This window comes from Mirounga angustirostris, unplaced genomic scaffold (genome assembly GCF_029215605.1).
Source record: "Mirounga angustirostris isolate CCGP_5_RB_7025 unplaced genomic scaffold, mMirAng1.0.hap1 SCAF_9, whole genome shotgun sequence".
NCBI classification, from domain to species: domain Eukaryota; kingdom Metazoa; phylum Chordata; class Mammalia; order Carnivora; family Phocidae; genus Mirounga; species Mirounga angustirostris.
Window position 1 is genome coordinate 9,829,817 of NW_026991717.1, and position 22,752 is coordinate 9,852,568.

General features: G+C 46.5%; 1 protein-coding gene across 4 annotated transcripts in view; it reads left to right on the forward strand.

Moving 5' to 3' along the window:
* The first annotated feature begins 19,423 nt into the window (after window positions 1-19,423).
* The window catches only part of KLHL25 (kelch like family member 25), a 45,292-nt gene continuing 41,963 nt past the window's right edge, over window positions 19,424-22,752 (forward strand). For 3 of the 4 annotated variants that reach the window (XM_064569912.1, XM_064569913.1, XM_045899442.3), the window contains exon 1: window positions 19,425-19,602. The gene's annotated coding sequence lies outside the window, so the exon portion shown is untranslated. Of the gene's footprint in view, window positions 19,603-22,752 lie in introns of all 4 variants that reach the window. The other variant, XM_064569915.1, reaches the window with a different exon arrangement.

Below are 22,752 nucleotides of genomic sequence, written 5' to 3' on the forward strand. Positions count from 1 at the left end.
CTTCTAGCAGCAACAGCTAGAACGGGACATCTGAGGGAAAGAATCCAGATGGTACAGAGGAGGGACCTGATACAGAATATGTACAAAACCTACACCAAACGGTACATTTAAATATGAAATGTTGAATGCTTTTCCCTCAAGTTGGAAAGAAAACAAAGTTGCCTATGAACACCATTTCTATCAACAATGTACCTGGGGTCAAAGAAGTTCAGTAAAGGAAGAGAAGGAAATAGGAGCTACAAGGATTGGAAAGGAAGAAATAATGCTGTTATTATTCATGGAGAATATGATTGAGTGCTTAGAAAATTCAAAAGAATCTATACACTATTAGAATTAATAAATGAATTTATTGGGAACTATGAGAAAAAAATCAGTTTAAAAATCAATTGTGTTAGGGGCGCCTGGATGGCTCAGTTGTTAAGCATCTTTCGGCTCAGGTCATGATCCCAGGGTCCTGGGATTGAGCCCCACATCGGGCTCCCTGCTCTGCAGGAAGCCTGCTTCTCCCTTTCCCACTCCCCCTGCTTGTGTTCCCTCTCTCGCTGTCTCTCTCTCTCTCTCTGTCAAATAAATAAATAAAATCTTAAAAAAAAAAAATCAATTGTGTTAATAGACTATATAAGCTCTATTTTTTCAGCTGGTATTAAAATAAATCACATTTTGATACCAGTACAAGGTGTCTTTTAAACAAGGATGTCATCAACCTTATTTTTTATAGCATTGATGTTTTATGAAGAGAAAATTAAAAATGAAAGCATAATTGCTATGATTATTAGAATTATATCATGATTGTATTATAGTTTTGCTCTGTTTCAGATAAGCAAGTTGATCTAAGAAGTTACCAAAACTGGGGCGCCTGGGTGGCTCAGTCGTTAAGCGTCTGCCTTCGGCTCAGGTCATGATCCCAGGGTCCTGGGATCGAGCCCCACATCGGGCTCCCTGCTCCGCGGGAAGCCTGCTTCTCCCTCTCCCACTCCCCCTGCTTATGTTCCCTCTCTCGCTGTCTTGCTCTCTATCAAAAAATAAATAAAAATTAAAAAAAAAAAAAAGTTACCAAAACTATTCTTAAAAATGCTAAAGCGGGTAACTTTTTCTTCTGTTATTTTTTCCCTCCTCCCACTAAGTTTTATAATGTATTCCTGTGTATACAGGCAATAAAGGTAAAAGACGGTTTGTACTAAAAAAAAAAAAAAATCAATTGTATTTCCACATAGGAGCAACACATTGACAAAAAAACGAAATCTTAAAATAAATGCCATTTATGACAGCATTAAAATCATCCAACATTGCCTGGCTCTGAAGCCCATGGATCTATGAAAAACAACTCAAGGATGATTATTTTAAAAAGCCAAAACAAGGGCGCCTGGGTGGCTCAGTTGGTTGAGCAACTGCCTTCGGCCCAGGTCATGATCCTGGAGTCCCCAGATCGAGTCCCGCATCGGGCTCCCTGCTCGGCGGGGAGTCTGCTTCTCCCTCTGCCCTCTTCCCTCTCGTGCTCTCTGTCTCTCATTCTCTCTCTAATAAATAAATAAATAAAATCTTTAAAACAAAAAAAAAAAAAGCCAAAACAAAACCAAACAGAAATACTCAAGGCTCTGGAGCTGTGAATTTCCATTTCCTTTTCACTTTGTTCATGTTGTAAATTTCTCCCCCTCCAGGTCCAGATCCCATCTACCTTAGTGTCTCTCCCTGGGAGGTGTGATCACAAAGGTGATAAGACCTGTCCCGTTGATGGAAAGAAAAATAATTAATGGTAGAAATAATGCCACAAGACTGCTTCTGAAGGCCTCCTGGGGAAAAGCCACGCACGCTCCATGAGTGGGATTGGACACACTACACATGGAAACCAGAATCTGAAAGAACAGTTAAGAAATTTTACAAACTGGGGGCGCCTAGGTGGCTCAGTCATTAGGCGTCAGCCTTCGGCTCAGGTCATGATCCCAGGGTCCTAGGATCGAGCCCCGCATTGGGCTCCCTGCTCGGCAGGAAGCCTGCTTCTCCCTCTCCCACTCCCCCTGCTTGTGTTCGCTCTTTTGCTGTGTCTCTCTCTGTCAAATAAATAAATAAAATCTTAAAAAAAAAGAAAAAAGAAAAATTTACAAACTGAATGGTGCTGCTGGAGACTGAGAGTTTTGGTTCCCCTTTCCTTCAATGTCGACTTGGTGGTAATCAAATCTGCCCTACAGCTTCAAAGTCAAAAGGGAGAAGACTTTTGCTCACCTTGGGGAGAAGAAAGCTGTGTATCTTCGGAAGAATTTGGGAGAACTTCCTGGGGGGTTGGTTGGAAGCTATTTGAGTATCATCACCCACCCTCATACCCAAAGCCCCTGCACCTTGCCTCCCCTCTCCACTCATTTTGCCAACTGCGCCATTTTGTCTAAAATAAGTCTTTTCGGGCGCCTGGGTGGCTCAGATGGTTAAGCGTCTGCCTTCGGCTCGGGTCATGATCCCAGGGTCCTGGGATCGAGTCCCACATCGGGCTCCCGGCTCAGCGGGGAGCCTGCTTCTCCCTCTGACCCTCTCCCCTCTCATGCTGTTTCTCTCTCGCTCGCTCTCTAAAAAATAAATAAAATCTTTAAAAAATAATAATAATTAAAAAAAATAAAATAAGTCTTCTCTGGGAGCCTGGGTGGCTTGGTCAATTAAGCGTCTGCCTTCGGCTCAGGTCATGATCCTGAGGTCCTGGGATCGAGCCCCAAGTTGGGCTCTCTGCTCAGCAGAGAGTCTACCTCTTCTCCCACTGCCCGCTACCCCCCTCCAACTTGTGTTCGCTCTCAAATACACAAATAAAATCTTTAAAAATAAATAAAATAAAATAAAATAAGTCTTCTCAGTTTGGTATTCCAACCATACCTCGCACATTTTTCTCATGCTCTGCCAGGACCTTCTTGGGGACTTCAGAAACCTGTCTTGGTTGGCTTGTTAGACTCCAGGGCCTTTACCCACAGGGCACTCTGGTTTCGGTGACTAAAGTTGACAAGATTTAAGGGATCTACTGTGATCTTACAAACCAGGAGAAGCACACGGACTCTAAATATTAAAAAATCAATACAAATACATATTTAAACGTCCATAAAATATAACTGCAGTCAGCTCACCCTTGGTTTGGTATGAATTACACTGAGGATGGCTCGTGGGTACATTTCAATGTGTGTTTCGGGGTGGTGCGGTCTCTAAAATGAGGAGCGCTCGTGCTCTTCTGAGGTCTTCTATGGCCCTCCAGAATTCCCAGTGTGGGCCTACAGATTAGGACACCTTCTGAGAGTTTCAAAGGTGGATGATTAAATGAGACCATAGAAATTAACGTACTTGGAAAGAACAAGAAGTATCTGCACACAAATGCCAATAAATTTTTTTAAGGTTCTTTGAGGACCTCTTCTGTCATTCTTTATCCTCTCCTTTTTCACTCTCAGAGAACAAGTCACGGTTCCCTGGAGACACATCCACCCCCCCCCCTCCTACTCTGGTTTCTCTGCTCACCAAGCCCACTCTAAATCTGCCACCAGGGTCCAGACAAAACTCAAGCAAGGGAAAATTTTCTGTCATTTCTCATGCCCCACGGAAACTTGATGTTTCTAAGGCTCACACCACTTGCCAAGAGTAGGAGCAATTGATTAAGGATCAATGCCCTTCCCTCCATTGTAATCTGTCCCACTGGAACCCTTCCCCTATACCCCCTAAAATGTTCCTGGAATATTTAGCTCTCAGTATTCTCCATGATTGAGGAAAGGGGGTTTTTCTTGCTGTCTTCTTCCCTATCTTTTTAGTTGGAAAGCTCCTTTCACCCAAAGCAGGATACTCTCTCATTACTGTTAACTCCCGGGCAGAGGATGGTAATGAAGATCATGATACTAATTATTGACCGAAATAAACTCGGGTCTGCTAGTAGTGCAGCCAAGAGTAGAAGAGCTGTTTGAAAGCAACACAAGACCACACTTTATATCTGGGATTTTTCCAGTGGTCTAGAATCCATATTGGACTTTAGAATCCATATTCCTAATCTCTAGCATTCATTAGAGAACAATGTGATTAATCAAAGTTTTGCTTATAATAAAAAAATATATATATTTCCCTGAAGTGTTAGAAGACCTTGAGTCAGGAAGAAAGCAATGGGTGCTCTTGGAGGAGGGGGTATTTCCCCACACTTCACATCCCCTTCTATGGAGTTATGGAAGTATGGACAGAAATAGGGTTTCTATAGAGGGGAGGGGGATGGGAGGATGGGTTAGCCTGGTGATGGGTATTAAAGAGGGCACATTCTGCATGGAGCACTGGGTGTTATATGCAAACAATGAATCATGGAACACTACATCAAAAACTAATGATGTAATGTATGGTGATTAACATAATAATTTTTAAAAAGTGGAAAAAAAAAAAGAAAGAAACAGGGATTCTATTTGCTACCCACCAAAACCGCTCCTTCTCCTCTGCTCCACTTCTGAGACTGCATTGCTCCTTGATTCACCCTCTGACCTTGGAGTCACTTTCGATTTCTCTTTTACCTTCATTGTTCCAATGTCAGGTGCCCGCCTCATCAGTGAACCGTCTCTACCTGGCAAGCACTGCTGTTCCAACCTATTAGCCTTTTGCCCGGACTACCCAATTGGCATAAGCTTGGTCTCCCCACCTGGAGCCTCTACCCACATACATTCCAAAGATGAGGCTTCCTACACTGCAGAGCATGTCACTCAGAGCCAGGGATATTTCCCTACCAGGTAGTCTATCAGGTTAAAGAAATTTCCTTCTATTATTAGCAAATTGGGTGTGTGTTTTTTTAGCGAGAAGTATTAATCTTACTGAATTTCTTTTTTTGCATCTCTTAAACTCAGCATGTGAATTCTTGTTGGATCCATGGATATGCTGTATCATAGTAATATATTTTCTATTTTTATGTCATTTTAACCCTCCTGAGATAAACGCTACTTCCTTGTGATAGCAGATAATTGTTTTCAATTGAATTCAGTTTGCTAGTGTTTTGTTTGGGATTTTCACAGCTATGATTTTCAATAATTAGGGGTTTGCAAGGCAGTGATTTTCCAACAGTGAGCTGCATGGCCCTTAGTTTCCATGGAAGCCCTAAGTGTAGTTGGGGGCGGGAGGAAGGCATGGGGGAGGGTAGTGAGAGCCAGTAGGTCACTCCACACTCTCTGCTCTGCCTCCACCAGAGATGCTTCATTTTTTAAAATCTCTTTCACACATGGAGGTTCCACATGTGACTTTAGCATTCACGTTCTTTGAGTCAAAATGAATGGGGTGGTTTTCCATCTCTTCATATATGCCGAAACACTTTAAATAGCACAGAAAAGGATCTGTTCCTTAAAATCATTTGGGCTTGGATCCTTTTAATGGGGGGGGGGGGTAGTAAGATGGTCAATAACTTTAAAGACCTTTCAAATTGGAATTTATTTGAGATAATTGTAGATGCACATGCAATGGTAAGAAATAATACCGAGAGGTTCTTTATACACTTTGCCCAATTTTCCCCAATGCTAACATTTTCAGAACTATGGTATAATATCAGAACCAAGATATTGACATTGATATAACTTACTGGTCTTATTCAGATTTCCCCAGTTTTACTTGTGCGTGCATGTGTGTTTATGTGTGTGCGTGTGTGTGTTAGTCTAGACAGTTTTAGCACCTGTGTGGGTTCAGGGATTCATGACCACAGTCAAGCTACTCAACGGTCAACAGTCCCTAAACCACAAGGATCCTTCATGCTGCCCTTTTACAGTCAGACCCATGCCCCTCTGGCACCCCTTCTCCCTACCCATTTCTCATCCCTGAAAATCACTACTATGTCCTCCATTTCTAAATTTTTTCATTTAAAAAATGTTATATGAATGGAACCATACAGTGTGTGACCTTTAGGGATTGGCTTTTTTTTACTCAGCCTAAGTCCCTAGTGGAGCGCCTGGGTGGCTCAGTCGGTTGGGCGTCTGTCTTTGGCTCAGGTCGTGATCTCAGGGTCCTAGGATCAAGCCCCACGTGGGGCTCCCTGCTCAGCGGGGAGCCTGCTTCTCCCTCTGCCCCTCACCCAGATCGTGCTCTCTCTCTCAAATAAATAAATAAAATCTTTTAAAAAAATAATAAAATCTTGGGGCACCTGGGTGGCTCAGTCTTTAAGCATCTGCCTTCAGCTCAGGTCATGATCCCAGGGTCCTGGGATCGAGCCTCACATTGGGCTCCCTGCTCGGCGGGAAGCCTGCTTCTCCCTCTCCCACTCCCCCTGCTTGTGTTCCCTCTCACTGTGTCTCTCTGTCAAATAAATAAAATCTTTAAAAAATTAAAAAAATAAAAAATAAATAAAAACACAGTGTATCTCTCCATTTATGTAGTTCTTCTTTGATATCTTTCATCAGCATTTTGCAATTTCCAGCATACAGATCCAGTACCTGTTTTGTTACATATATAATGAGGCTATTTCATCTGTACTGGAGCAATGGCGAATGACACTGTGCTCCTATTTTCCCTTTTTGCATGTTCATTGTTATTGTATGGAAATGCAATTGATTGTTATGTGTTGATCCTGTATCCTGTAACCTTGCAAAACATATGTATTGGTCTTGGAGGGGTTTATGTATGGATTCTTTGGAATTTTCTATGTAAACAATCACGTCATCCACAGATAAAGATAGTTTTATTTCTTCCTCCTTAATCCATATGCCTTTAATTTATTTTTTTCTTACATTTATGCAGTGGCTAGAACTTCCAATACTATGCTGAGTAAGAGCAATGAGAATGGACATCCTTGCCTCTTTCCCTATTTGAGAGGGAAAGCAGTCTTTCACCATTCAGTTTATTTTATTTTTTTTATTATTCTGTTATGTTAGTCACCATACATTATTACATCATTAGTTTTTGATGTAGTGTTCCATGATTCATTGTTTGCATATAACACCCAGTGCTCCATTCAGTAGATGCCCTCCTTAATACCCATCACTAGGCTAACCCATCCCCCCACCCCTGTCCCCTCTAGAACCCTCAGTTTGTTTCTCAGAGTCCATAGCCTCTCATGGTTCATCTCCCCCTCCGATTCCCCCCCTTCATTCTTCCCCTCCTGCTATCTTCTTCTTCTTCTTTTTTTTTTTTTTAACATATAATGTATTATTTGTTTCCAAGGTACAGATCTGTGATTCAACAGTCTTGCACAATTCACAGCGCTCACCATAGCACATACCCTCCCCAATGTCTATCACCCAGCCACCCCATCCCTCCCACCCCACCCCCCACTCCAACAACCCTCAGTTTGTTTCCTGAGATTAAGAATTCCTCATATCAGTCACCATTAAGTTTAATGTGAAGTGTTGGATTTTTGTAGATGCTCCTTATCAAGCTGTAGTAGTTCTCCTTGATTCCAAACTTGCTGGAAGTTTTGATTACAAATGGGTGTTGGGTTTTGTCAAATACTTTTTATGTATCAATTGATATCATTATATGATTTTTGTTTTTTAGCTTGTTATATGGTAAATTTCATTGATTGATTTTTGAATGTTGAATAAGCCTTGCATACCTGGAATAAATCCTGCTTGGTCATGGTATGTAATTAATTCTTTGTATACACTGTTAAATTCTAGTTGCTAATATTTTGTTGGAGAGTTGGGTTTTTTTTAATATTTTATTTATTTATTTGACAGAGAGAGAGAGAGAGACCGCAAGAGAGGGAACACAAGCAGGGGGAGTGGGAGAGGGAGAAGCAGGCTTCCCACGGAGCAGGGAGACTGATGCGGGGCTCGATCCCAGGACCCTGGGATCATGACCCGAGCCGAAGGCAGATGCTTAATGACTGAGCCACCCCAGGCTCCCCTGGAGAGTTTTGTTTCTGAGTTCATGAGATATTGGTCTACAATTTCCGTTTTTTGGTTTTTTTTTTTTTTGTACTGCTTTTGGCATCAGGGTAATAATAACTTCATAAAATAAATTGGGAGGTGATCCCGTCTCTTCTGTTTTCTGAAGAAATTATGTGGAATTGGCATTAATTCTTCTTTAAATGTTTGGTAGAATTCTCCAGTGAAACTATATGAGATTAGAGACTTTTTTTCTGGAAGTTATAAAATTACTAATTCAGTTTCTCTCATGGCTATAGGATGACTCGGATTGACTATTTCACCTTGGTTGAGTTTGGTAGTCTGTGGTATTTGAGGAAATGGTCCATTTCTTCTAAGTTGTCAAATTTATCACTGTATAGTTGTTCATAGTATACCCCCTATTATCTTTGTAGTAAAAGATCTACAGCCCCCCCAATTTTTAAAAAAGAGAAAGATTTTGTTACTCTATTGTATGTTACAAAAGAATCATAGACTGGAATGCAGTGGGTTTTTTTAAGATTTTATTTATTTATTTGAGAGAGAAAGTGAGAGAGGGCACAACAGGGGGATGGCAGAGGGAGAGGGAGAAGCAGACTCCCTACAGAGCAGGGAGCCCCATACAGGGCTCAATCCCAGGACCCTGGGATCATGACCTGAGCTGAAGGCAGATGCCCAACCAACTGAGCCACCCAGGTGCCCCATGGAATGCAGTTTAAAATGTAGCCAAAAAAAAGTCTTGTACTATATGGCACTGCCATTATTCAAATTTGTTTTTATTTTGGAGTTGTTTAATATTAAAAATTAAAACATGTAGGGGTGCCTGGGTGGCTCAGTCAGTTAGGCATCCAACTCTTGGTTTCAGCTCAGGGTCCTGGGATCGAGCCCCACATCAGGCTCCATGCTCAGCGCGGAATCTGCTTGAGATTCTCTCTCTCCCTCTCTCTCTGCTCTCTCTCTCTAAAATAAATAAATAAAATCTTTAAAAAAATAAAATAAAATGTGTAGGGACACCTGGCTAACTCAGTTGGACAAGCATGTGATGCTTGATCTCAGGGTTCTAAGTTCAAGTCCCACATTGGGTGTAGAGATTACTTAAAAATAATATCTTTTAAAAAATGTTTTTTAATTTGTGTTCACAGGACACATCCAGATGTGTACCCTGTAAACACGGTATCAGTGATTTTTTAAAAAATTATAATTCTGGAGCCTGGCAAACAAGCATTGTAATTCTGTGATTATTATTTCCTTCCTTTAATTATTTCTGGAACATGCCACACTGATCTTTGTTATTAAAAAGAAAGAAAGAAATGAGTTTTTTACTCTCTTGTATGTTAAAAGATCAACAGAATCTGTGGCAATGTCCCCTATTTCATTCTTGCTATTGATAGTTTGTGTCTTCTCTCTCTCTCTCTCTTTTTTTTTTTAAGATTTTATTTATTTATTTGACAGAGAGAGAGACAGCACAAGTAGGCAGAACAGCAAGGAGAGGGAGAAGAAGAAGCATGCTCTCCGCTGAGCAGGGAGCCTGACGTGGGGCTCGATCTCAGGACCCTGGGATCATGACCTGAGCAGAAGGCAGCTGCTTAACCGAGCCACCCAGGCGCCCCATGTGTCTTCTCTCTTTTTGTTGTCAGTCTTACTAGAGGCTTATCAATTTTACTGATTTTTTTTTTCAAGAACCAGATTTTTGTTCCACCAATTTTCTCTATTGTTTCCCTATTTTCCATTTTATTGATTTCTTCTCTTGTCTGTATTCCTTCCTTCCTCCTCCTTGCTGTGAATTTTTTTCTGCTCTTCTTCTCTTAATCCCTTCAGGCAGGAACTTGGGTTATTAACTTGAGACTCTTTCTCATGTTGAATGTCAGCAGTCTCCCCCCTCAACTCTGCTCTCGCTGCATCCCACATACTGGGATATGTTGTCTTTTTGTTGACATTCTGTTCTGTGTCATTTTTAATATCAGAAGTGTACATGATTCATTGCCCATGACCCACTCTTATTATTATTATTATTTTTTAAAGATTTTATTTATTTGACAGAGAGAGAGAAAGCGAGAGGGAACACAAGCAGGGGGAGTGGGAGTGGGAGAAGCAGGCTTCCCGTGGAGCAGGGAGCCCGATGCGGGGCTTAATCCCAGGACCCCATGATCACGACCCGAGCCGAAGGCAGACGCCCAACGACTGAGCCCACCCAGGCGCCCCCATGACCCACCCTTATACAAATGATGAACAACTTCAGTGGCAGATGGTTCTCAACCACGCCCTGTATAAAAAAAGAAAACACAGAGAAATGCTTCCAAACTCAGGTGTACATCCAAGACATCATGCTCAGACATCCTGCCAATTGTGGAGGAAAGTCAGTAAGAAATTATGTTGGAAGAAGGGGGTGTAGGGAACATCATCCGCCAGCTAAATGTATGTTTCCTGTTTTTCTTCTGTGAGGGAGAAAATTGGGGTCACTTTCTTGCTGGCACATCACAAATCAGTCCTCTTTTAAGTATGCCAAACAGGATCTTGTGAAGACCTTGGGTTCTCTGTTTACAACAGGTTTTGCAGGGAATTGAACTTCTGTGGCTTTTAATATTGTATCAGGTTGGCAGATATCTTGTGGAGCTTGATTGTGTTGTGTTGTTTTGTTTTGTTTAATTTCTTTTGAGACTTCCCTCTCAACCCATGGATTATTTAAAAGTGTGTTGTTTAATTCCTACATGTTTAGAGATTTTATTTGTCTTTCTGTTATTGATTTCTACTTTGATTCCATTATGGTCAGAGAACACACTCTGTATGATTTCAATTTCTCTTTTTAGTTGACATTTGTTTTACAGTCCAAGACATTATCCATGCTAGTGAATGTCTCGTGGGCACCTGAAAGAGAATATCTATTCTGTTGTCAGATGGAGTGTTTTATAAATGTGAACGAGAGGCTGTTGGTGGATTGTGCCGTTAGGATCTTCTACATCCTTGCTGAGGTCATGTCTGGTAGTTCTATCAGTTGCTCTCTGAGAGAGGGGAGCGTTGAGGTCCCTAACCAAGATGGTAGATTTATCTATTTCTCCTTTCAGATCTCTCGGTTTTTCCATCATGTATTTTGAGGCTCTGTTGTTCGGTACACGCATATTTAGAATCACTATGTCTTCCCGGTGGATTGACCCTTTTATCAATAACTTGTAAAATAGGTCATTGAGCCCTTCTTGTCTTTCACGTATCTTTGATGTAGCTTTGACAACCTGTATTTTCCCAGAAAATCTTCAATACCATTGAAGTTCCCAAAGTATTTTGTTATACTGCAGCATATCATGTGTATGCATACATTGTGTTTTTACATTTATACAATATAAACAACGATCTACAAACAGCATGTACTTCATAGCATTGCTTTGTAAGATTTTACAATGTACATAAATGTGATGGTACTCTTTGTATCCATTTGCAAGTTGCTTTTCTCACTCAACACCACTGTTTTCAAGATGTGTCCATGTTAACACATAAAGATACCTCATTGCTGTGCTGTAACCCTTTGTGTGAATAAACATTAACAGTTTATCTGCTCAAGTGGTTCTTCATGTGATGGGAAGGCCTGTTATATTATGGGCCTGGGTAGGGTCTGCAGCTGGACAATAACCAGGAGTCAGTCATTTATTATCTTTCTAGTCTTCTCACCTCTCCCATCACCCCCCACTCCCCACTCCCTATACCCCCATAGTCCTCCCAAGAGCATCTCTTCTTTTCTGCTAGCTATCCCTGCAATTTTCCCATGCCAGCTCTTTGTTTTCACCGTGGAATGCTTTCTCTGCCCCGTTAAACTCAACTCACCCAGCAGGGGCCCAGGGCAAACGCCTCCAAAACTCATCTTTCCCCTGCTCTGTCACAACATTATATCCAAATCTCTACAGCATTCTTAGTGTCATTTTGCAGTTCCTGTATATTCTGCCCTATTGGGCATGATTTGTTTTCTTTTCAAGAATAGGATGACAATTTATTCACCTCTGAGCCCCATCTCCCTCAGGAACTAACTCATCTCGCAGCATTGTGCCTAGAACATGCTGAGCATTTGATAAACATTTTGAAAACAACACATCAATGAACAAAGCCTCTGGCCTTTAAACAACTACTAGGTGTCACTCCCACTCAGTTATGCATGGAGCCATTTGAGCATGCAACAAAATTGCACGGGGCACACTGTGGATTTCCCTGGAGAAGCTCTTCTGGAGCCAGGCCCAGGAATCCTGCAGTCCTGTCCTGGCTACGTTCCTATGTTCCTCGCAGCTTTCATGGATGACAGGGAGAGGGCCTCAGGGCTGGAGGCCACTCCCCCACAACCAACTGGAGGGATCAGACCCCTAATGGGACAGATTTTTTGGGGTGGTAAGTGAGAGGTACAAGGCTCCTGCCCCCACACTGCTGGGGAGTTACCAGAGCACATCTCCAAAGTTATGATGATATTCCCAAATAATAATTTTAATTAATTGAGCACTGATGCTAAGTAACCCAGGGACATTCCCTGGCCCTTTACAGACATTTACTTGCAGCTGTGGCTAGTGCTGCTAATATTTTTAGGGTTTATTAGGTCCAAGTCTCTGGGCTAAGTGCTCTATACAGATTATTTTGTCTTAATTTAACCGTCTCAAGAATCCTATAAAGTTGAAACTACGATATTACTCTTACTATCCTTCCTATTTTGCTGATGGAGAAATGGAGGCTCAGAGAGGCAGAATAACCTGCTCATAGTCACCCAGTAAGTGGCAAAGCCAGAATGTAAACACAGGTTGTTCTGGCTGTCTCCAAATTCCATTCTCTCTTCCCTCCCTGACTCCCTTCCTGTATTAAACATGATTTTTTAATTATACAGAGAAAATCGGATTATATTTTTTCTAAAACTCCAGACCACGTAGACAGAGTACAAATCTCCTTTAACCTTCCCTTTTTCCCACCCTAGTCTGCATAGGATTTCATTTTTTAAGCTTCTGACTTTGTTTTTAAATTCTTTTTTGGTGAAGCAATAGATGCCCACAGCTCAGAAATCAAACAGTCCAACTATCCAGTGCTGTTTCCACCTCTGTCCCTCACGGGCCCCACCACCTGTCCCCCCCCCGGGAGGACCACTGAGTCCCTTTTCTGAATGTCCTCACACGGTGTCTTCATCTACATACATGCTTTTACAAGCATACTTTCTGATTTTTTTCCCACTCGGGGCTCCAAAGATAGCCCACGATACCCACTGCTTTGCGTTTCAACGGTTGTTTATTGACCATTGTTCCATACTGTGTTTTGCTTTCTGGTTCCTGGGAAGGAAGGGAGTGGGACAGGCCCCAGCCCACATTTCTAAAAGGAGGCATTTGTTCTGTGATGTTCTCTTATCTTCCTTCCTGCAGCTCACTCCCGCCCCCTGGGTCCAGCTCCTCAGCGGCTGCTGACATCACAGGCTGGGCCCTGGACATTGCAGGCTCCTCCCTGGTGTCTCTGTGACCCGCAGACGGACACGGTCACCCCTTTGGCCTTCCCATAGCACCAGTATGCCCTGTAAGGCATGGAAGCGTGAGTATGCTTTTGATAGCAAGTAAAGGTCTAAATTGTGGCCTTTTTGATCGTACGGGGAGAGTACATTTGGGGGAAGGGGCTTCATGGGGACTGCTGAAGGGAGATCGCCACCAAGTGGCTCCCACTCCTGGGGGTGGAAGGAGCAGACAGCTCAGAAGGACTTCTTCCTCATACAGTCCCCACACTGCCACCAGGTGAAGGCAGGACACCGTCCGCCTTCCACAGCCTCTGTCTCTGCCAGACCCAGCCCTGCCCTGCTCATTTATGCACCCAGAGTCCAAGCGGTGACTCATCAGTGACCTTGATCCCAGCTGCTCCCCAAGAAGGGCAATCATCGACACCCAGCCCCTCCCTTGGGAGCCGAAGCTGACAAAGCCATATCTTGCCACAGCCCTGCCCTGGGCAGCCCCATCACACCAGGAGTTCCCTCTATAGGGAGCTTGACCCCAAATTGAAGACCTGGTCGAATATATCCAACACTGAGATCAGAAACCACCGATTGAATGGTGGCTGACGCTGCACCTGAAGCTACATGCAATTCATTCCCAATTCATGGAATGAATATTCGTGGAGAGCCCACCATGTGCCAGACACTGTTCTAGGTCTATACATGGAACAGCAAGCCAAGGCCCCTGCCCGCATGGAACTTATACTCTGGGAGAGCAAACAGCCAATCGCCAGGCCAAATAAAATGGATGTGTATGTATTTGTACTTTCAGTGTGTGTGGGTTTGTACTGTCATCTGGGAACACCTGGAGACGAACAAGTTGGGTTTATTATTTGTCGTAAGGACACAGACCACACACCCTGGTACAAGGGTGTTAGAAGAACCTGCAGAGGATTTAGACATTGGGTGGGTGGTTTGGGAAAGGGCCCAAGGAAGTGGGGGTTTGCTCTAGATTGGGTGCTGGAGAAAGCAGGGATGAGTATGTTATGATAGGGTATCTCCATAAATCGTATCCAAAAAAAGGAGACCAGATCAAGGTCAAAGCTGTAATTAATAAACAGCACTCATATTAGCTAGGACAGGTGGATGGTTGGGATTTTGTGACTTGGGACAATGCTTATTATTTGCTGTGTTCAGACATGATTATGGAGTGGTCTTGCTTTTGTCTTGACCGACCATGGTCAAGAGTGGCCCTTGTCTGATGCCGATGTTCTGTGAAATTCTTTATGTTCAACAGGAGAACACCGAGGCCTAACTGTACCTGCAGGGTCAGCTTCTAGATGTCAGGGATGCTTCCTGCTTTTCCCCTACCCTCCTAAATATATAAATACATAAATAAAATTTCAGGTAGAAATAAGTACTGGGGAGTAAGGCCAGGGATCCCCAGGGTGGGGAATATGGTGACGTTATAGAGGTGGCCAGGGCGGCCTATGCGGTCAGGTAACTAATCTGAGCAGAAACTTAAAGAAACAAGGGGGTGAACCGTGTGGCCATCGGGGTGGGGGAGAGCTTTCCGGGTAGAGCCAGCAAAGGCAGTGGCCCCGCAGTGGGAATGGGTTTGGCTTGTCTGAGGCCTGGTCATGGGGTCAGGGGTTCCAGGGCAGAGCAAGTGAGGACAGGGAGGTGGAAGATGACGTGGGAGAGGTGGTCCAGGCCAGACCAGGTCAGGCCAACATAAGGACTCTGGCCTTCACTCTGAGACACGAGGATGGTGAGGGGAGGACAATCACAACACATCCACCCTGTCGTTAAGCTCCCTCTGGCTGCAGTGCTGAGAATGGACTCTAGGAGGCCAGAAGGGAAGCAGAGAGCCAGGTGGTGGTTCTGACGATCCAGGGAAGAGATAACAGTTCGGAGCAGCCTGGTGGTGGCCGTGAACGTGGTGAGACCGTCTCGCCCAAACTGGACAAGGATTGGAGGTGGGTAAGGGAGGATGGTGCCAAGACTTTTTATTTGAGCAAAAGACTGAGTTGCTGTACTGTCAGCCCTGACAGTTGGGTTTTCTCTTTTCTCGCTTTGAAGGCAGAGACATCCACTTCAAAGATGGCTATCCGGAATAAATACGTCAGCAGCCACACACCGGCTGGACATCAGAACCAGGCCCCCCTCCCCACCTCACTGAGGCTCCTTTGTTTTGGAGATCTTGGTTGGTTTCAGTAACTGACCATTTGGGCCACTTCTTTTTTCTCTTCCCGCTCTTTAAATTCCAGCTTTTATGTTTGGAACTTACCAATAAAGAGCGAGCCCATGAAACCCCAGGCCGCCACCCTGGACCCCAATAAACACAGAACCCCTATGCTTGCTTGCACTCACACTCTCTACCTGCAACCTCTCTGTGTGGCCCCAAGGGTGCTGTGTAATTTCCATGTTTTGCAAGTAATAAACTTAGGTTTTTAAAGTTTCCTGATGGTTGTGGCTGAAGGGTATCTTGCCACAAGGGCCATTCCAACCATAACATTGGGAATTGACAGGAGGAGCAGGGTATGTTTTGCAAGGTAGTGTAGTGGGAGCTCAGCGGGGGCATGTTAGGGTGAGGTGCCCCTAGACATCCAAGCCGAGACATCGAGTAAGCAGTTGTACCTGTGGGCCAGGAGTTATGGAGAAGTTGGGGAGGGAGTACAGATTTGGAAGATCCCAGAGTTCACACGAACAGAAGGCACATGAAATCACCTAGAGTGTGAATGTAGGTAGAGAAGAGGTCTTATCTTCTGGAGGTGACTCCAATACCTGGTCATCTGGGAAGTAAGGGGGAGTCAGCAGAGGAAACTGAAAAGGAACATTCCAAAGACAGAAGAACCAAGAGTTCAATTGCCTACTAACAAGTTTGCATTGCATTCTGCACATCATCTCAGAATTTCTAAGACTTCAGATTCTGAGCCACCAGAAGACTGGACAGATGACAACGACAGGAGAAAAAGAAAAAGGTGTTGGCTGGAACTGTCCCTTGACATGAAGAACCTATTCCCTCTTTTCTTTCTTGGTAAAAGACCCTTGACTGTTTTGAGAGGCAATACGCTCAAACGTAAATGGAAGTGCTTGTGGGACTTCTGCTTAAATGGAGCTAACACGGTTGGGAGGTACACATCTGCTCTTCTACTCTATCCCCTCTTGCCTCTGAAATGTGGATGTTATGGCTGGATTTCCAGCATCCATCTTGGAACATGAGGCAACTGGAAAATGAAGCATTAAGGTTGGCGGGGTGGAAATATAACTCATGTGCTTGATAATGTGGAGTTGCCTACCAGTTCCGGATTACTTAACTTCAGATTTATTTTGCATGAGCAAGAAACAAATTTCCGTCTTTTTAAAATTCACAGTTATTTTGGGTTTTCTGCCACATGTACCAAAAGCTAATTCTAACTGATATGAGATTTGTTCATAGGATTTCAAAACTGTGTAGACAACTTGTGAGAGGAAGCAAGGATTCAGAGAAGTCATGCTCCCTGCTCTCCCAGAACTCCCTGTGCGGTGGGGTGGACTAACAGGTCATAAGTGGGTCATTACAACACGGGGGTAGGGTCAGCTGTAGTGTCAGCCCTGACAGTTGGGTTTTCTCTTTTCTCACTTTGAAGGCAGAGACATCCACTTCAAAGATGGCTATCCAGAATAAATACGTCAGCAGCCACACACCGGCTGGACATCAGAACCAGGCCCCCCTCCCCACCTCACTGATGGTGGTGCTTGAAGGTGGTTATGCTCCTGGGTCCAGAGTGAGGACTGAGACAGATGGCAAAGCAAGCTTCATCTCCTCTTTTCCTCTCAAATCATATCTAAATTCAATAACTCAACACGTGTTCTTGGTCTGATTTTGTTCCAATGCCGGCATTTGATTTTAATATATTCCAGTACCTAATTTAAGCTGTGGAGTTGAGGAGGGGGCGAATGATAATGCAAATTCAATTTTATTTTTTGTATTTCTTTTTCTTTTTAATTAACATATAGTGTATTATCTGTTTCAAGGGTACAGGTCTGTGATTCATCAGTCTTACACAATTCACAGCGCTCATCATAGCACATACCCTCCCCAATGTCCATCACCCAGCCACCCTATCCCTCCTACCCCCCTCCACTCCAGCAACCCTCAGTTTGTTTCCTGAGATTAAGAGTTTCTTATTGTTTGTCTCCCTCTCTGGTTTCATCTTGTTTCATTTTTCCCTCCCTTTCCCTTATGATCCTCTGTCTTGTTTCTCAAATTCCTCTATATCAGTGAGATCATATGATAATTGTCTTTCTCTGATTGACTTATTTCGCTTAGCATAATACCCTCTAGTTCCACCCACGTCAGCAGACTCGATTTTAGATGCTTGGCACTTATAAACTCTCAGAGAACGCGAACGGAATAATAAACAATGGTTATGAGCTTGCTAGGAATCCATTTTGTATGTGGAGCTTCATCCAACCAACAATTATATAAATACTCTAGCTCTAGAAAATTGGTGGGATGCTAAAACTACAAATGTGATCTGTGTCATTTCTCTAATGGGCCAATTATTTTGATGCCTCCTTTTTCCCTTGGAGGCACCTTAACAGTACACTTGGCCAACTTCTTACCTCTGGCCAACACTGCTCTTAAATACCAGAACCCTCCTGTCTTAACCCTCTCCAGATCTAGGCCAAACAGAGACACAAACCTCTACTGAGCACTGACTAGATGCCAGACCCATTACATATGCTCTCTTATTTAATCTTTTTTTTTTTTTTTAAAGATTTCATTTATTTATTCATTAGAGACAGAGAGAGAGAGAGAGGCAGAGGGAGAAGCAGGCTTCCAAGGAGCAGGGAGCCTGATGCGGGACTCGATCCCAGGACCCTGAGATCATGACCTGAGCCGAAGGCAGACGCTTAACCATCTGAGCCACCCAGGCGCCCTCTTATTTAATCTTTACGGTAACCCTGTCATAAGTTCTAGAATCCTCCTTTCACCAGTAAGAATCGGAGCCTGAGCAATCTGCATCCAGCCCTCTCCAGCTCCTGAGGGTAGAGTCAGGATCCAAATCCAGATCAGGTTTCCTCTGCTGTCCTCTCTGTCTGCAACATATAGTTTCCCCCAGATGTCTTCCCTGGTGCTACCTTGCACCCCGAAATCTCTTTTGTCCAAACAGCTCTCTAGGCAGGGGCTCTCCTTCCCAGCTTCCGCCAGTCAAAATCCCACCCCTCTTCCAAATCTTCCGTGTGCTCCCCTCCCCCTCTATAAACCTTCCTCAGACCTCCCGTCAGGTGTGACCTCAGCCTCCTGGGAATTCTCCCCGCCCCATAATGGGCTCCTACAGCAGTTGGGACTTCCACTTTACCGGGGCTTTTCGTATCCTTAAGTAACCTATCTTATTATCAATTTTCAGTAGAAGAGAGAAATGACATTTATTGCACACTTACCTTGTCATAGGAGTTCGTGTTCTTTAATTCCGGAAATAGGACTTTTTTACCCACCGCGTTACAGATGAAGAAATTAGACGCACAGCAACCTGAAGTCGTGGAATGAAATGCAAAACTAAAAGACAAGACATAGAAATTATAGATCATTTCTCCCGTTCAGAAACAAGCATATCGAACAGGCGTGAAGCAAACGTTTGTGGAATGAATTAATAAATGGGTGGATGAATGAATGAATGAATGTATTTGAAGCCTGGCTTGCATAAAGAACTTAGTGAGAAATGGTATGGGTTGGAGAGCTGAAGTCCCTGAAAAATACATATTCCAAGTACCCAATGGGGTTTAGTGGCTGCAGAAAATCCCAAACATTGAAATAAGCCCAGAGTAAAACGAAAGAGTTTCCCTAACACTTCCACAAGGAAAAGTGTAGCTCCGCACACTCGGTAGAGAAGAGGCATTTGCGATCTACAAAGTTCCCTCCCTCGGAAAGCTCTAGAACCCCGGAGGGTTTTGTTCCTAAACTTCGGCCGCGGGGTGGGGGGGGGGGCGGCGGGCAGGGCGGGCAGGCGCCTGTCCCTTTAAGAATCTGGTCAAAGTCTTTTCCCTCTCCCCGCCCCGCCCCCTCGCGGAGCCGGCGCGCCTGGGCGCCCACCCCCTTCTCCCGCTGCGGGCTGAACTACGGGTTCGGCCGCCCATCCGTCACAGAGGCGCCGCTTCTGATTGGCGTCGCGCCGGGAGGCGGGGCGGGAAGGCCTGAGAAACTAGTTTGTCGGTGGCGCCCGGGCTGTACCGCAGCGGCAGCGCGCTCCGGCTGTGGCGAGCCGGGGGAGGGGAGCGGCGGCAGGGGCGGCGGCGGCCCGGGCTGTGGAGCCTTGCGCGGGGCCTCTGAGCGCGGCGGCGGACGCGGGGCGACTGGCGCGGCGGGCGGCGGCGCCCCGAGCGGTGAGTGGTGAAGCCGGGCCGGGCTGGGGGCGCCGGCCTCGGGCCGGGCTGGCCGCGCGCGCGCCCCGACCTCTGGGCTGGCACTTGTCACCCCCCCGGGCGGGGACCTGCGCGCCCCGCCGTGGGAGCCCACGGCCGAGAGAGCCCCCGCGGGGGCGCGTGTCCCGGGAGCAGCGCCGCGGTGCGCGGGTCCCCGGACCGCCCCGACCGCCGCGGGGTCTTGGGGGCTGGAGTCGGGGACAATGGTGCGGAGGGAGGGGACTGGAGTCGGCCACCTCCTCTGCAGTCCGCGCGCCTGCTCCCGCCCCGCGCGTGCCTGGGGACCCGGCGAGGGTATTTGCAGAGAGCTCCGGGCGAGGGAATGAATTGCTTTTGCAAATGGATGTTGCGCGCGGAGCTACAACTCTTTTCCCTCGGGAGTGGTTGATTCATGGAGTCCGCAGACTCTCTTTAAAAAATCGCTATCGATCCTGGAAAGAGGAGCTGCTGGGTTGGAGGATGTGAGCGGCCGGGCTCTGCGCCCGGGTTGGGCGAAGTCCCCGCGCCCTTGACGCCGAGGGCCAGATGGCCGCCTGTCTCGTGCGGAGCGAGGGCCGGGGGTTCACCGGGGCGGTGTCGTCCCCGCGAGCCCGGCCCGCGTCCGCCGCCCCGGTGCCCCCGGCCGTCCACGTCCCGCCTGACCGGGCCCCTGGTCTCTGCTGAGAAAGCCGTGGAGCAGCGGAGCAGTGGTCACACGCTGTTAGGCCCCGCCCACCGCAGCAGGTCCCGAGCGAGCCTTCTCCAGCCCCACAGTCCCCTTCCGCACATCCTGCCCTGGCTCCTCGACCGCATTTGGGCACGCCCTCCCCTCCTTCTTGTCCTCCTCTGTTGCTTGAGAAGCTTTTCCTTTGAGAGACTGTACCCCCAGGGGCAACGTACATTTTTTTGTACCGCTGCCTCAAAGTCCCCAGGGGGCAGGATCACTCTCTTTGTGCGAAGAAAAGTCTTTCTAGAGACCTGATCAAAGGGATTGGGGTGGAGGGCAACCCAGGCCCCTGCAGGTTTAAGCTGGGCACTCTTGGTTCCTGCCCACTTGCTTTGAGCAGGGGAAAGGCTCCCTGAGCTTTGGCCCTTCCTGGTGAGTCAGGGCGGAGAACACCAGGTGTCTGGGCCTTCTGGTTTCACTCTGGCCATGTGAAGAGTGAAGTTGCGGGTGGCACTGGGGGAGGAGGCAGGAACCCCCCGTTCTTATCATAGACCAGGCTATGGCGACAGTGATGTGGGGTCAGGCCCTTTGGGACCCTGGACCTGTGTCTCCCCCTGCATCGGTGGGACTGATGCTCAGTGGGCCCGGGTGTGCTCTTAGGGTTCCTAGGGGCTGTTGGTAAAGACTTGCATTTGGGGGCTGGGGGCGAGTGGGGAGTAGGACATAAGGTCCACCCCACCGGGGGCCGATTTGGTATCCTTCTGAGACCAGGGGTCCTGGGGTCCCCATGCTGTGCCTGAGGAGGGTGATGGAGTCAGACCTCTGGGTCTGGCAGCTCTCTTGGTTTGAGTCATTCCATTTGTCAGGAAGTGACTCCAGGGAGGTTGTTAAAAGGAAGGTAGAGAGAGAAATGGTAGAAACCTTCATCCTGGGGCTGGGGCTGCAGCTGGATTTATGTTTGTGGTGCAGAGAGAGGAGCTGTGGGTGAGCTGCACACTCAGCATCCGAGGCAGCTTCTGCAGCCTGATGCTCCTTAAAAGCCTCTCAAACCTCTGGGCACCCAGTGTGGGCAGAGGAGAGCAGGAAGACGAGGAAGATTACCCAGGCCTGGGACTTGGTGGCCTGCAGCAAAAGCCGGCTGGCTTCTTCCCTTCTGCCGCTCTGATGCACAGGGGGGCTGGGGAAGGAGTGTTATTTAGTGAGTGGTCTGTTCATTCATTTGTTAGTTGACTAACTGAGTCTTTGAAGGGTCTTGATCAGGGCCCTGTCTTCTGGGAGCTCCTAGCCAGGGGTGTGCTGGCACGTGGATAGGGGCCCTGCCACATGGACACACAGGTGTGTACACAGAACCCCAGTGATAGAGGCAGCAAGGGGAGCTGAGGGGAACGGGTGGCAAAGGCTTTTTGGAGCCATGATGCCTTGACAAAGTAAAGATGAGAGTGGCATGGCGGAGCACTGATTCCGAGCCCCAGGCAGCGGCCTTCTCCCACCACCCACCCGCACTTCTCCCAGAAGCCAGGTGCAGGTTGAGGTCAGGGAGCATGCAGATGGGAGGTGATAGAAGGGTTCATCTGAGACTGTGGAGTCAGCAGCCCCCGAGTCTCCAGGAAGAGGGATAGCTTCTGGTTGCAGCCTCTCTGCTCAGGGGGTCCTGGGAAAAGCCACCCCACCGGCCCCGAAGACCAACCCATCGTCTAAGCCCTCATCCATCTGGAGCAGCCTGCAGTGTGCATGTGGCCTGGCCAGGGAGGGGCAGACAGAACTGGGAGGAGGAAACAGAGTGGCCAGACGAAAATGAATTGGCTGATTGAGCTGATGGTTTTCATCTGATGTGGTAAATTTCGTAATTGAATTGCCTCAGGCAACCAGAGCTATTGAAGCATTTTCCCAGCCAGAAAACACTTAGTTTGGGACAGCTTGGGGGGGGGGGGGGGCGCCACATGTGCATCCACAGCTTTTACTCACCTCATCCCAGTAGGGCTTTCCCCCTTAGTAATCTGGGTCTTTCCCCAGGTGATTGAATCCAGCCCAGCCTCCACAGCAGGTTCCAGCCTTGTTCCTGGACCACCTGGCCCCTGAGCATCGAAAATTCGCGAAAGCTGATACCTGTCACCTGCAGGCACTTGCCTTGCGAGACTGACTCCAGGTCCCTAGGCTGTGAGGATGGGGATGGTGGGAGCAGAGAGAGAGCTCAAAGATGGGAGGGCTTCCTATTAAGTCTGTTCAAGCACAAGATTGGGGAAAAGAGCATGGCCTCGGGAACCAGACTTGAATTCAGATGCTGCTCGTGTGTCTGTGATCTCTTGGGCCTCAGCCACCTCCATCCACCCCTTTCCCCTCCCTCTGGTGCCAGGAGACTCTGTTCTTTCTCATTGCTGGACCTTTCCTTCTAAGCCCTGTCCTTGCCCTTTGGAGGAACAGAGGTAGGCATGTGTGGCTCATTGACCTGTTCTTTGAAGCGCTGG